Raw genomic sequence first — 16,537 nt, forward strand, 5'->3', positions numbered from 1 at the left:
CTGATTTTTTATTTCTGTATCATTGATTTCTGCTCTAATCTTTATTATTTCTCTTCTCTTGCTGGATTTAGGTTTTATTTTCTGTTCTTTTTCTAGTTCCTTTAGGTGTAAGGTTAGTTGTGTATTTGAGACTTTTCTTATTTATTGAGAAAGACCTGGATTGGTATACACTTCCCTCTTAGGACCATCTTAGCTTCATCTCAAAGGTTCTGAAGTGTTGTGTTTTCATTCTCATTTGCTTCCATGTATTTTTAAAATTCTTCTTTAATTTCCTGTTTGACCCATTCATTCCTTAGTAGGATGCTCTTTAACGTTCATGTATTTGTGTTCCTTCCAATTTTTTTTGATTGAGTTCAAATTTTAAAGCATTCTATTCTAAAAATATACATGGTAACATCTCAGTCTTTTTGTACCAATTGAAACCTAATTTGTGACCTAGTATGTGATCTATTCTGGAGAATGTTCCATGTGTACTCGAGAAGATTGTGCATTGCTTCTGAATGAAATGATCTGAATATACCTGTGAAGTCCATCTGGTTCAGTGTGTCATTCAAAGCCCTTGTTTCCTTCTTAGTCTACTTTAATGATCTTTCCATTGCTGTGAGTGGGGTGCTAAAGTCCTCTACTATTCTTGTAGTATTATCATTGAGTTTCTTTATTTTGTTATTAGTTGGTTTATGTATTTGGCTGCTCCCAAGTTAGGCGCATAAATATTTATAATTGTTAGATCTTCTTCCTGGACAGACCCTTTTAATAGGATATAGTATCTTTCTTCATCTCTTATTACAGTTGTTGGTTTAAAATCTAGTTTTCCTGATATAAGGATTGCTACTCTAGTTTTCTTTTGATGTCTATTACCTTGACAAATGGTACTCTATCCCCTCAGTTTCAGTCTGGAGGTGACTTAGGGTCTAAAATGTCTTGTAAATAATGTATTGATGGGTCTTTTTTTTTTTTAACCATTCTGACACCTTATGTCTTTTGATTAGAGCATTTAGTCCATTTTCATTCTACATAATTATTAAATGATATTAATTTAGTGCCACCGTATTACCCATAAAGTCACTGTTTCTGTAGATTGTCTCTGTTCCCTTGTTTCTTTCTGGTCTTTGTTACTTTTGGGCTCTCTACTCAATGAATCCGCTTTAAGATTTCTTGCAGAGCTGATTTAGTGTTCACAAATACTTTTTTTTCCCTGGAAACTTCTTATTTTTCTTTCTATTCTGAATGACAGCCTTACTGGAAAAAGTATAATTGGTTATATATTTTTTCCAACTAGCCCATTGAATATATTAAGCCAGTCCTTTCTGGTCTGCAGGTAACTGTGGATAGTTCTGCTGCCGACTTATGTTTCGATATGTAGGTTAAAAACCTCTTGTCCCAAGCTCTTTTCAGGATTTTCTCTTTATTTTTGAAATTTGCAAACTTTGCTATTATATGTCAAGGTGTTGACCTATTTTTATTGATTTTGAGGAGTATTCTCTATGCCTCCTGGACTTGAATGCCTGTTTCCTTCCCCAGACTGGGGAAGTCCTCAGCTAAAATTTGTTCAAATAAGCCTCCTGCTCCTCTCTCCCTCTGTTCACCTTCTGTGACCCCAATTATCCATATATTATTTTGCTTTATGGGATGGCTGAGTTGTTGAAGTCTCCCTTTGTGACTCAGTAGTTGTCTTCTCTTCTTGTCAGCTTCCTTATTTTCTGTCACTTTGTCTTCTATATCACTGACTCTCACTTCTGTCTCATTTATCTTCTCTTTTAGAGCCTCTATTTGGCACCACATCTCAATAATAGTATTTTTAATTTTGGCCTGATTGAAGTTTAGTTCTTTTAGTTCTACAGTAAGGGATTCTCTAGTATCTTCTATGCTTTTTTTCAAGCCCACCTGATCTTTATAATTAGTTAAACTGTAGTTCAGACATTCTACTTATATCTGTATTGATTCAATCCCTGGTAGTGAGTACTACTCACTACTCCATTTTGTCATTTTGTCCAGAAATGAATAGAATAAAGAAAGAGAAAAAACAACAATCAAAACAACAACAAGATAAAAACCAAAAACAAACCAGAAAAAAAAAATCAAACAAGAAACAAAGTGGAACAAAACAAAAAAAACCTAGATTCTGTATGTTTCAGTCTGCTTGTTAAAACAAACTAGGTCTTTGGAAAATAAGAATAAATAAATAAATAAATAAATAAAAATATAAAAGGAAACCAAAATAAAATTATATATGATTGATTTTGCAGGTATTCAGAGTATTTTTGATAACTAGCTGAATTCCAGGGACTGATATTAGGGTTCCCTACTCCTCTGTCATCTTAATTGAAAGTATTTCTTATAGGCTACAGACTCTGGTTGCAAAGGATGACATTATTTTCTAGATTAAAATCCCATCAAATTAGCGTTCTTTTTTTTTTTTAAAGTTAAGTCCAAAGCAATTTAAGGCTATTCTCCCATCTTTCCTGGGTGGTTTTTAAGTTCCAGGAAATTAATAAGGTGGTCCATTTCATGTGGGAGGAGGTACCTAGTCCATAGTGATTGACATCTGTGCCAACTGACTTCTACTGAAAAGTGTGGAACCTCAACCAACGTCTATTCATTGGTCTGAACAAATCCCTGGAGTTCTAGGCCTGACCATAATACCTCTGAGCCTTACCTCAATGTTACTGTTATACACTTTAGAGAGAGCAGGATCAATTACTTACAGAAAGTAGGATCCATTAGCCTAATATAGGCCCATTTGTACTAAGTACCCCATTCCAACAAGTCTACTCTTTCATCCACCTCTTAAGAAAACAGTGAGAAGCAAAATAAAGATATAATTTTCTCAACTGCATAAATGCATCTGGAGGTTTCTGATGCTCCATTCCTTAGAGGGATCAGGTTGACACTTTTTTCAGTGACCCTCACCAGTCTATATCTCTTACTTCCCTCTATCTCCATCTCTAGATGGATAACTCCTACCACTAGAGTAGGATAAGTAACTCTTATGTCTTCATTCATTCTTTCTAATCTATAAACTACTGAATGTATCCTATTAGTACTCAAAAGCGTATTTTGAAAATCAGAATCCAAAAACTAACTCTTGTCCTGTGTTATTCTTCCGTGGCCTCCTTTTCAAGAGTTAGGTAATATTTCACAAATTTTATCTAAAAAGGAGAGAAGGTGTAGGACAACAGGAATTAAAGGGACTAAAACTGACTTGTCCAATATTAAAATATTGCCATAATATGAATATTTAGAAAAAAAATAGAATATTCTCCTTTTACTACCCTCACTTCTACCTTATTCTTTTCTCCTACCAGAGGTAACCAGTGTTAACTATTTTGGTATATTTATGATACTTTCCTATGTCTTTTAACATATATATGGATACATAGTTTTCTTACTCTAAGTGGAAAAATACAATACATATGCTTCTGAAACTTAAGATTTTTACTTAGTAGTATATGAATCATTTTTATATGCTAGTTCATGTAGGCTGATATCATACTATTTAATGGTTCTTTATGCATAATGTGGATGTACTACAACTTAGCCATTTGCATATTGAGGGACATTTAATTAATTCCAGATTTTTATGGTCCAAATAATAGTGCTGTCTTCTAAGGATCCTGGAAGGTTATGGCCTCAGCGCACATCTCCTGCTGTAATTTTTTATCTGCAGTAGAACAACAAAAAATTGGCATGCTTTCTGGTCTTATGGTACACATTTAAGGCTACATGTTCTTCTGAGATTTACAGAAGTAAGGGCTGGCATGGGATTTAATCTTCCATGCTACCAAAAGAGGGACAGTATTCTAGAAGTGGAAAAGAAAGACAACCTCAAGGTGTCTGTAAGATAACTTAAAAGGAAGAACCTCCCAGAAAGAAAAGCCAGGCAATAAGAAAGGCAATGGACAAGGGAATGAATGTGTCCAAGATTAAAGAAACATGAGCCCTCCAATATTATTTCATAATTAGGAAAGAGAAGTGTTATAATTTCTACTCAATAAGATCTTATAATTTTTATGGACCTGGTTTTTTGTTTGTTTATTTGTTTTCCACATTTGTGCTTTAGTGCAGGGATATTGTCTCTTTTCCTCCATTGTATATTGTATGTGTACAGATAACTTGTCTATTAGTATATTGGTCACTGCTACAGGAAACCACATCCAGACAAGACGGCAATAGCTTCTCATTATTCAGATATTTTGAGCTTGATGCAAGTGTGTCTTCTGAGGACAGGGATGAAGATATTGATGTGTGGGGGAGGGTACACATTTAGGTGGTCAATAGGGTGGAATGTTGAAAAAAAAACTACAAATCCTCCAATATCCATTTTAGCCTTCTTTCTTAGTAGTTAAACAGCAATAAAACTTAATTGTGACTAATTTGGTGGAGATCGGAGGTAACTTATGCAAAATATGAATCATATACTTAGAGGAAAGAGACAAGCTCTCCCCTTTTCTATTTCTTCCTGCCACCTGGACTTTAAATATGATAGTGAATGCTGGTGATTCCAATTTGTACCATGAGATGTAAGCCATGTTTTGAGAATGTTAGAGCAATAAAATACAAGAAGCATGGGTCTCTTGCACTGTTGAACTGACATACCTACATTTGATTACCTACCTTGTTTTTTATATGAAAGAAAAATAAACTTATATCTTATTTAGATAACTCTTTGCATGTTCCCTTTGTTACAGAAACCTAATCTATTTCCTAGTTAATATACACAAAAAACTAGAAGACAGTAAAATTATATATATATATATATATATATATATATATATATATATATGAATGATTAAGAGCAAAAGATCAATGAATCCTGAAATAAGCTAAAATATCATTCATCTGATGGGGAAAGTGAAAAAAAACATGTACATATATAGTATGAGATACAGTATCACTTGGTTTCCTCCATTTAAGGAAAATATTTGAGGAAGTACCCTAAACAAATATAAACAGAATGTTAAGTGTTCTTAAGCTAACTTTATGATGAAAAGTATAAGAAAAGAGTAGTTAGCAATCAATCTTGTAATGTGTGTGTATATAATTAATGTTAAGTGAGTAATGATACTATACTGTCAAAAATATTTAAATGTTAATTAAAGATTGTTGAAACAGAAAAGTCATGAAAATGATATAAGGAAAACAATGATTACCTGGAATTAAAATGTCTAAAACTCTTTGCAAACACTGTAGTGGTTATGTTTGTTGCTCTTGTTGCTATTGGTGGAGGATGTGGCTGATGGGAGTTTGTGTCAGAATGCAGAGAAAGACGAATCTTGGGTAATAGGGAAGTTTAAGTGAGCAATTTAGTCTATGGGTGAGAGGAGGGTTATGGGTAAGTAAAGCATCTTGGCAAAAATATAGTTATTAGATATCGATTAATAGTAACAGAAAATTAATGTTGTGAGACATGAAAATGAAGCCATTATCAATATAGAATTTAAAAAAAACTACTAGAACTTTCAAAATAACACTGGGGGAGATGGGAATAAATGAAAGCTGACAAAACCAGAAAAGTTAAGTAAGGGGGAAAGTGAGTCAGCCAAAGAAAGAAAGTCAGACAAGAGAAAATGACAATACAATACAATAAAGATTAAGTAAGATAGAAGGATTAACCAAGTCTCAGTTATCAACATAAATGTAAACAAATGAGGAACCTGAGGGGCTTAGTTGGTTAAGTGTCTGCTTTCAGCTCAGGTCATGATCTTGGGGTCCTAGGTTCAAGTCCCACATGTCATCAGGCTTCCCACTCAAACCTGCTTCTCCCTCTCCCTCTGCCTGCCACTCCCCTTACTTGTTCATGCTTTCTTTGTCAAATAAATACATAAAAATACTTTTAAAAAATGTAAAAAAACTAAATTCTCCAAGCAAAAGAGATCTGTAATTTTGGATTAAGACACAAACTATGCTGCTTATGAGAACTGCACTTTCTAAAAAAAGATGAAAAAGAGAATTTAAAAATAAAAATGGTTTGACATACTAAGTAAAAGATAATGTTATTGTTGGGAAAAATAAAGTTAAAGGATAAAACCATTATGTAGGACAAAGGGGTATAATATTACTCTGGTTATCTATTGCTACTCAACAAGCCACCCTGAAACTTAGTGACTTCAAACAACCATTTTATTATATTTCATGATTTTCTAGGTCAGGAATTTGAGAAGGACTTTGATTAGGTAGTTTCTGATCTACCTGAAGCCTGCTATGATATCTGAGACTGGAGGATCCCTTCCAAGAAGACTTCTTCACTTATGTGTGGCACCTCATTACTCCTTGGTCTCACCATTTTTCATACTCTCATACTTCTCAGTAACCTGATTTATTCTTGATAAGTCTCAGTTGTTGAGGTTTTTCCCAAAAATTGTCAGTGTTCTAAAGGGAAGGATAACAGTCAGCACCTAATTTCAGGCTGATTTCAAGCAGACTCACCAGCAGCAGCTTGTAAAGTATGCAAACATATACATATACAGTCCTTTGGAACAACTACTGGTCTTCAGACCAGGTAAATTAAAGATGGCCCTTAGACAACAGTTGAAAAAACTGGGGCTCCTGATGAGTTTATAAGCTCCTTTCTGAGAGGTACCAGCAAGCTCTAGGGAGGCCTAGGGAGAATGCAAAACAGGTGTCCCTTGACTATAGAGTTGAGGGTCCATATCTGGGCTATCTATTTTGTTCCATTGGTCTATGTGTCTGTTTTAGTGCCAGTATCATCTTGTCTTGGTAATCACAGCTATAATATAGCTTAAAATCAGTCAAGGTGATGCACCCAGCTTTGTTTTGTTTTTCAACATTTCCTTGGTGATTTAGGGTCTTTTCTCGTTCCATACACATTTTAGGATTGTTTGTTCCAGCACTTTGAAAAATGCTAATGGTATTTTTATCAAAATGGCATTGAAAGTATAAATTGCTCTGGGCAGCATGGACATTTTCACAATGTTTATTCTTCTGATCCATGAGCATGGAAGGTTTTTCCATCTTTTTGTGTTTTTTTTTTTTTTAATTTCTTTCATGAGTGTTCTGTAGTTCCTAGAGTATAGATCCTTTAGCTCTTTGGTTAAGTTTATTCCAAGTTATCTTATGGTTTTTGGTGCTGCTGTAAGTGGAACTGATTCTCTAACTTCTCTTTCTACAGTTTCATTGTTAGCGTTTAGGAATGCAACTGTTTCTATGCTTTGATTTTGTATCCTGCCACATTGCTGAATTGCTGCATGAGTTCTAGTAATTTAAGGGTGGAACCTTTTCAGTTTTCCACACAAAATGTCGTGTCATCTGTGAAGAGAGAGAGTTTGGCTCTTTCTTTGTCAATTTGAATACCTTTTATTTCTTTTTGTTGTCTGATTGCTGTTGCTAGGACTTCTAGTACTATGTTGAACAGTAATGGTGAGAATGGGAATCCTTGTCGTGTTCCTGATCTCAAAGGGAAGGCTGTCAGCTTTTCCCCCATTGAGAATGATGTTTGCTGTTCATTTTTGAAAGATGGATTTTATGAAATTGAGGAATGTTCCCTTTACCCCTATACTCTGAAGAGTTTTGATTAGGAAAGGATGCTCTGTTTTGTCAAATGCTTTTTCTGCACCAATTGAGAGGACTATGTGGTTCTTCCCTCTTCTCTTATTGATTTGTTCTATCACACTGATTGATTTGTGAATGTTGAACTTCCACCCTTGCATCCCAGGGATAAATCCCACCTGGTTATGATGGATAATCCTCTTACTGTACTGTTGGATCCTATTAGCTAGGATCATATTGATAATTTTGTATCCATATTCTTCAGGGATATTGGTCTGAAATTCTCCTTTTTAATGGGACCTTTGTCTGATTTAACCTTTGACAAAGTAGGAAAAGTATCCAAAGGAAAAAGGACAGTCTCTTCAATAGATGGTGCTGGGAAAACTGGACAGCTATATACAGAACAATGAAACTCGACCATTTACTTACACCATGCAGAAAGATAAACTCTAAATGGATGAAAGACCTCAATGTGAGGCAGGAATCCATCAAAATCTCAGAGGAGAACATCAGTAGTAACCACTTCAACATTGGCCACAGCAACTTCTTTCAAGACACACCTCCACAGGCAAGGAAAACAAAAGCAATAATGAACTTTTGGGACTTCATCAAGATAAAAGTCTTCTGCACATCAAAGGAAACAGTCAACAAAACAAAGAGGCAACCCACAGAATGGGAGAAGGTATCTTCAAATGACACTACAGATAAAGGGCTGATATCCAAGATCTATAAAGAACTTTTCAAACTCAACACCCAAAAAACAAATAATCCAGTCAAAAGATGGTCAGAAGACATGAACAGACACTTCTCCACACATGAAAAAATATTCATCATGATTAGCCATCAGGAAAATTCAAATGAAACCCACATTGGGATAACACCTTACACCAGTTATAATGGCAAAAATTGACAAGGCAAAGAATAACAAATGTTGGAGAGGATGTGGAGAAAGGGGAACCCTCTTACACTGTTGGTAGGAATGAAAGTTAGTGCAGCCACTTTGGAAAACAGTTTGAAGGTTCCTCAAAAAAATTAAAAATAGAGCTACCCTATGATCCAGTGATTGCACTACTGTATTTACCCCAAAGATACTGATGCAGTGTAAAGAAGAGCCATATGCACCCCAATGTTCATAGTAGCAATGTCCACAATAGACAAACTGTGGAAATAGCTGAGATGCCCTTCAACATACAAATAGATAAAGAAGATGTGGTCCATATACACAATGGAATATTACTCAGCCATCAGAAAGGGTGAATACCCAACATTTGCATCAACATGAATGGGAATGGAGGTGTTTATGCTAAGTGAACTAAGTCAAGCAGAGAAAGTCAATTATCATATGGTTTCTCTTATTTGTGGAACATAAGGAATAGCATGAACATTAGGAGAAGGAAGGGAAAAATTAAGAGGGGAGGTATTAGGGGGAAATGAACCAGGAGAGACTGTGGACTCCAAGAAACAAACTGAGGGTTTTAGAGGGCAGAGAGGTAGGAGGATGGGTTGGCCTAGTGATGGGTATTAAGAAGGGCACATATTACATGGAGCACTGGGCGTTATACACCGACAATGAATCTTGGAACACTACATCAAAAACTAATGAGGTACTCAATGGTGACTAATAGAATATAATAAAAAAATTTAAAAAAAGATATCCTTTGGCCTATATTCTCTAAAAGCTCCTCTGTAACATCTAGACATTATTAACCTGAAATCTGACCCTCAGGCTGAGCTCCAGGACAAGTTAATAGGCCCTTTTCACAGGATGACTGGGGATGTGTTTGAGTCCGCTCTGTCATGCCCTGGAGTGGGTAGCCTTCCAAGAACTGCTTTGCCATTTGTTTTGGTCCCCTGATGCTCGGCAATGTAAGTGCTCCTGGTCTCAGAGCCAGGTGTTTAAGTGGTGTCCCCTTTGTGGAATACGTGAGTCTGCTGGCTTCTGCATAAGCTCTTGGGAGCCCAGGGCTGGGGCAGGCCTATCAGTTTCAGCAGGAACACCAAGGAGCTTGGGGCCAGGGCAGGCCTGCAAGCTTCAGCAGGGCCATGGGGGAGCCTGGGTCCAGGCAGGCCTGCTGGCTTCAGTGGAACTGTGGAGGTAACCAAGGCATGAGAGTCCTGTTGGCTTTGGCAAGGTTGTGGGAGCATGTGGAAGCAGGCCAACCCAGCCAGCTTCAGCAGGGCTTCGAGGGAGCCCAGGGTCAGTTGCAAGCCCACTGGCTGCAGCAGGGTGACAAGGGAACCCTGGGCCAGAGTGAGCATGTGAGTTGCAGCAGTACTAAAGGTGTGCCTTGGTGGGGAGCAGTTCCACTGGTTTCAGGGGGCCTGTGAGGGATCACAAGGGTAGAGCACATCTGCAGACTTTATCTATTTCATCAGGCCTGGGCAAAAAGCTTGGCTGTGGGACACTAACAAAGTAGATCAAGAAGAAAAATTGCCAGCAGCAAATGCATTCTTCCTTGGTGAAACTCCAACCAGAGCCCCACATCTCTGGTGGATTCTTTAAGATTAGCTAATGAATGTTCTTTGTGTATGGTCTAGGTGCTTTGCTTTATTCTTTCTTTCTTTCTTTCTTTCTTTCTTTCTTTCTTTCTTTCTTTCTTTCTTTCTTTCTAGAGAGGGAGAGAATCTTAAGCAGGCTCCACACCCAGCACAGAGCCTGATTCAAGACTTGATCGCACAATCCTGAGATCAGACCTGAGCCAAAATAAGAGTCTGATGCTGAACTAACTGAGCCACCCAGGTACCCCTATGGGCTTTTCAAACTAGTACTTCTCTGCTGAATCCCAGAGTGAGCGAATATGAGGGAGCCCTTTAAGAGCAGACTTTCCATTCCCCCTAGCCTTTTAGGTCTTTAGGAAATATGTCTTGTTGGTTTTCAGAGCCAGAAATATGGGGGACTCATTTCTCCAGGGTATGCCCCCAAAGTTGGGGTGCCCAATGTGGGGTATGACCCCCTCACTCCTCAGGGAGAATCTCTGTATTTGTGAGATTTCCCCCTTATTGTGGGTTGCACTGTTGTGGTGTGGTTTTTGGTGAGATGAAATTCTTCCTCTCCTCTCTCAATGTGGCCCTTTATTCTCTGTTGTGGAGAAGCTTTTCTGCTAGTTTTCAGGTCTTTTTCACAGGGAATTGATTCATGTGTAGCTGTAGATTTGGTGTGTTTATGGGAGGAGGTCAGTTCAGGATCTTCCTATGCCACCATCTTGAACTACTTTTCAATGTGTTCTATGTCATGTTTAAGAAATACTTCTTTGCTCCAGAGTCACAAATTTATTCTGCTATAGGGCCTTCAACAATTATATACATTTGCAATTCTCATTTATATTTTTAATCTACTTGGAATTGGGTTTTGTGAGGTCAAATTTCATAATTTTTACATATGAATAACTATTTGTCCCATCACTATTTACTGAAAAGTCCATCCTTCTCTCTATGATATGTAGTGTCTACTCTGTCATGAATCTGTTTTCTATGTGTTATATGTGTGAGATAGATCTAACAAAAGTTGTGCAGGATGTGAATTCTCTTCCATTGAAAAGTTTGTTATTCCTGTGTTAACACAACATTGTAGTTCCTATAGATTTATTATAGCACATGGTTTATAATGTTTGTTTTGATGATCTTGAAAATGGTATGTTTTCAAATTTAAATTTCAAACTGCTTGTTGTTGGAGTATAGAGATACAATTGACTTCCACATACTCATTTTGCATCCAGCAACTTAGCTAAACTATTTTTATTAATTCCAAAGATTTGTCATTGTTACCTTTATTTTATACAAGCAATTGCGTTTAAATAACTACTGCTTTCTTTACTTTTAATCTTTTGACTTTTTATTTCTTCTTACTTTACTGCTCTTGCTAGGATATCTTCTATTTACTGTAATTTAATTGGTAGTATTTGGAACACTTTTTTTTCCTTACCTTAAAAGGAGAGTATTCTTACTATTATATATATTTTACCAGTTTTTTGTTCTAGGGGTTTTTTTTTTCATTTTTATACCCATTTATCAGATTATGTAAATTTGTTCTTATTCCTAGTCTACAGATAGGTTTTCTTTTGTTTAAATTTTATAAATGAGCATTGAATTTTATCAAAAGCCCTTCCTACAACTAAACTGTTTCTAGGTTCTTTGAGATGCTGTTATGACTTTTTTCTCTAATTAATGTGGGTAATAATAATAATTGATGTCTAATATTAAACCAATTCTATTTTCCTGAATGATTTAAATTGATCGTGATGATCTTTTCTTATATTTTGCTGTATTTGATTTGCAAACATTTTGTTTAGAATTTTTTCATCTATACTCATTAATAATATTTACCTGAAATTTATTTTTCCTACCTTCTTTGTCATGTTTTGGAATTGAGGCTATCCTACCCTTAATATGAGTAAAGAGATATAAAGTGTTGTTTCTACTCACACTAACACGTCTGACACCAAATGTGTGGGTTTTCCACATCAAACAATTCTCAAATTCTCTGCAGACATCAAGTGTCCTACAAGTCAAATAAATTCTGATACTAACTACATGGAGTTAGTGCAGACCCCATAGTTGAGAATTCAGTCTTTCAAGACTGACCACACCCTGTTCAGATGCCAATTGTAGGTAGTGGATCCCCAGGTTACTTACACTCTTATTCAACTTGATTACAAATTGGGGTTCCCAAACCCATCTTCTCAGGTTTGATAATTTGCTAAAGACTCATGGAAACCAGGGAAAACACTTCACTATTACTGGTTTATTAGGAAGGATACAATTTAGGGGCAGCCAAATGGAAGAAGTGATTCGAGCAATGCATGGGGGAAGACACCCAGAGCTTCCATGCCCTTTTTGGTGTGTTATCTTCCCATAACCTCAATGTGCTCAATAATGTAAAAGCTCATCATCAAATCTTGTTCAAGGGTTTCTATAGAGCTTAGACTCCATCCCCTCCTCTTCCTGGAGATTGGTGGGTTGGGCCAAGAGTTCAAAAGCTGATCATCAAGTCTTGTTTGAGTCTCAGTAAAGCTTAATCTTCAGCTCCTCCTTCTTTTCCTGGAAATTGGTGGATTGGGCCAAAAGTTCAAACCCTCAAATTATAACAGCACTGTAGCTGGTCTTAAGGGCTAACTTAAAGTTAACACACTCTTTGCTTGCTTGCTGACTGACTAAAGTTCCTTGATGTGTAGTAGAACTAATTTACTTTCTTTGAGATTTGCAGACCACTGGCCTTTGGGAATAAAGGACCAAAACTTCCCCAGGCCACAAAGGACAGCAAGTCTGTTTGAAGCTCCCTGAGCTTTCTGATTAGCCAAGGAATCTTTTAGCAAAATGTTTTTCATTTTTAAGGTCACACAAATGACTTTACTGACCTACCTTTGCACATCTGTAGACCTTGCCTTTTTTTCCAGAAAGAACAGAGTACCCTTGAACAACCCATGGGTACCAAGGATCCAGATCTTCTTGCACAACTCCCCTGGGCACCAAGGAGCTAGAACTTCTTGCACAATCTCTGAGCATTGAGATAACTCTGTAGTTGATATCATTGAGTCTACATGTAATCAAGAAATGTCACAGGATGCCTGGGTGGCTCAGTCAGTTAAGTGTCTACCTTGGGCTCAAGTCATGATCCCAGGATCTTGGGATTGAGTCCTGCATCAGGCTCCCTGCTCAGTGGGGGGTCTGCTTCTTCCTCTACTCCTCCTCTGATCTCTTTCTCTTTCTGACAAATAAATAATTAAGATGTAAAAAAAAATGTTACAGACCACAGCACTCTCTTAACTGATTTAAAAATCTCTGGGACAGGCAGAAACCTGGGAATTGGCCTTAGTCAAGAGTCTGCCTTTTCCCCATGTGGCCAGCCTCCTGAGGAAAACTCGTGTTCCTTTCCAATCAAAGTTCATCTCTTGAGTACTTGTCTTTTGAGTGATCTGCAGCCCAAGGAGTTTCTGGTGACCAGCCCCTCTTGCAGCTATCTAAGGGCCCTACCTTAAGTCACCTTATTAGCATAAACTTGAATGTGTTTAAAAGGGCTCATTATGAATAACAAAAAATATTCCTATCACTCAGGGAATTCCAAGTTTTAGGAGCTCTGTGTCAGGAATAGAGGATGAGGATCAAATATATTTCTGATTATACTATAAGAATATAGTTGTCTCAAATTATATATATTTTTCCTCAAATGTTTGTTAGAATTGTCCAGTAAAATTGATCTATGGTATTTGTGGTGGGGGTGGGGAGGACAATTTAAACAACAGATTTAATATCTCTAATTGTTATAAAACTATTTAGATATTCTGTTTCTAGTTTATTCCATTTCAATAAGTTGTATATTTTTAAGAATTTATTCATGCCATCTAAATTTTCAAATTTTAGCATAAACGCAATATCTTATTATCTTTTAATGTTTTGCATCTGTAACTATTACACTTTTTCATTCTTATAATTGTTTCTTTGTTTCTTTTATGTATCTTGCCAGAGCGTGTTCATATTAGTCTTTTCAATAATCTTTGACTTTGCTGATAATCTATGTATTTAGTTCATTTTATTAATTTCAACTATCTTTAATTTTTCCTTTCTTCTACTTTGGCTTTATTCTGTTGCTCTTTTTCTAACTTCTTAAATTGAATGGTTAGTTCATTAAATTTTAACCTTCCTTTTTTTCTAATATAAGCATTTAAGGATATAAAATTTGCTCTAACAATTTCCTTAAATATGTTTCACAATTTTTATGTGTAACATTGTTATCATTATCAAAACCTTTATTATCTTCTTTTACCAATGAGTTATTTAGAATTATGTTTCTTTTTTTTCTCAAAGATTTTATTTATTTATTTGACAGAGAGAGAGACAGCGAGAGAGGGAACATGAGCAAGAGTAGTGGGAGAGGGAGAAGTAGGGTTCCCACTGAACAGGGATCCTGATGTGGGGCTCAATCCCAGGACCCTGAGATTATGACCTGAGTTGAAGGCAGATGCTTAACAACTGAGCCACCCAGGCATCTGAATTGTGTTTCTTGATTTCTAAATTCATGAGGAATTTTCTAGCATACATGGAATTATAGTTTTAAAAATATATTACAAATATTAACTAAAGTTTGTTGGTGCTAGAGAATATGGCTTGTATGGTATCAATGCTTTAAAAATTACCAATATGTGATCATTTTTAAGAAATATTCCATGTGGTATTGAAAAGAATGCATACTCAGCAATTGTATATATATGTATATTGCATATTTATATATGTATATATATGTAATTACAGATGTGTGTATAAATATATACACATATACATTAAATATATAAAAACATACATACACACATATACAGGTAGACATATATATATATATATATACACACACTGTTTTTATATAGGTGTAGATATAGATGCAGGTATAAATAAATTGATATGTATATCTTTTTTAATTTTTATGTTTTTTAAAGATTTTATTTATTTATTTGACAGAGATCACAAGTAGGTGGAGAGGCAGGCAGAGAGAGAAAGGAGGAAGCAGGCTCCCTGCTGAGCAGAGAGCCCCATGTGAGGCTTGATCCCAGGACCCTGGGATCATGACCTGAGCTAAAGTCAGAGGCTTTAACCCACTGAGCCACCCAGGTGCCCCGATATGTATATCTTTTTGCATATAATTGTCAATTATGTTGATCAAAACTTTTATATTACTACTCATATTTTACTTCCTTGTCCTATTTTATTGTGAGGTAAGTTAAAATCACTCACAGTCAAGATAGGTTTATTATTCTTTGTATTTGTCAATGTCTGTTGTAAATATTTTGATAGAATTTTAAAAGGTTTACCCTATTTCATTTATTTTAAATTTTACAATTCTTCCTTATTTTCACATATCTGAAATCAATATGTATCTGATAATTGATGGTGTCTACAATAATAATTAGCTACATTCTTTTAATTTAGCACATATCTATGTATCCTACAATTTATGTAACTCTTGATCTGATGAAATATGATGTGTCATTACTGTAAGCTGAAGCTTCTTTCAGTATAAAGTGATCTTTATGTTCAATAATGCTTTGTTTATCTTTTCGTTTGCTAGGACCATAGCTATACAATATTCTTGTTGGTTAACATTTGTTTGGGATATATTTTTTCCTTATGTTGTATATACGTATCTTATCATTAGTCTTAAAATTTAATCTGAGATTTTTTGCTTTTTTTAATTACATGGAATATTGAGTCATTTTTTATTGTAACACTGATATTTTTGGATTTTCCACATCTTATTTTATGCTTTTTAATTTTTTTTCAGTTTCTTTTTTGTTGTTGTTTCTTTTAAGTTATTATCCATATTTCTCTTTGCATTTTGTCACTCTACTAGGAAGTTAAATTCTCTATATTTATTTCTTTCATTGCTATACTGGAGAATTTTTTTTTAAAGATTTTATTTTTATTTATTTGAAACAGAGAGAGATCACAAGTAGGCAGAGAGGCAGGCATAGAGAAAGAGAGGAGAAAGCAGGCTCCCCGCTGAGCAGAGAGCCCGATGTGGGCCTCAATCCCAGGACCCCGAGATCATGACCTGAGCTGAAGGCAGAGGCTTAACCCACTGAGCCACCCAGGCACCCATATACTGGAGAATTTTAAAGCTAATCTTGACTTTAAAGATTAGTCATTAAAAATAAAAAGATAATAAGGAAAATAAAAACATTAGTCATTATCTTTACCATTCACCTGAAAGATATGAGGCCCTTAGAGCACCATAATTTTATGGCCCACTACTGATATATTTGAATTTTGTCACATATGTTAGATTTGTCTCTCTTTTAAACACACAAGATATTGTTGTTATCACTGTTATTGTGGTTGTTGTTTTATAAAATTATTATATATTTTGATTTATCAGTATATTTATAACTTCTTTCATTCTCATTTCTTATTGTTTCTCAGACATTCTCTCTGGGTTTATTTTATTTATGCTGGAAGAACATTCTTTACATTTTCCTTTATATGGATCTTTTGGAAACAAACTTATTTTTTGTTTGTTAAAAATATGTTTATTCTGATTTTCAGATTT

Source organism: Lontra canadensis, unplaced genomic scaffold (genome assembly GCF_010015895.1).
Source record: "Lontra canadensis isolate GAN:19392208 unplaced genomic scaffold, GSC_riverotter_1.0 scaffold166, whole genome shotgun sequence".
NCBI lineage: Eukaryota > Metazoa > Chordata > Mammalia > Carnivora > Mustelidae > Lontra > Lontra canadensis.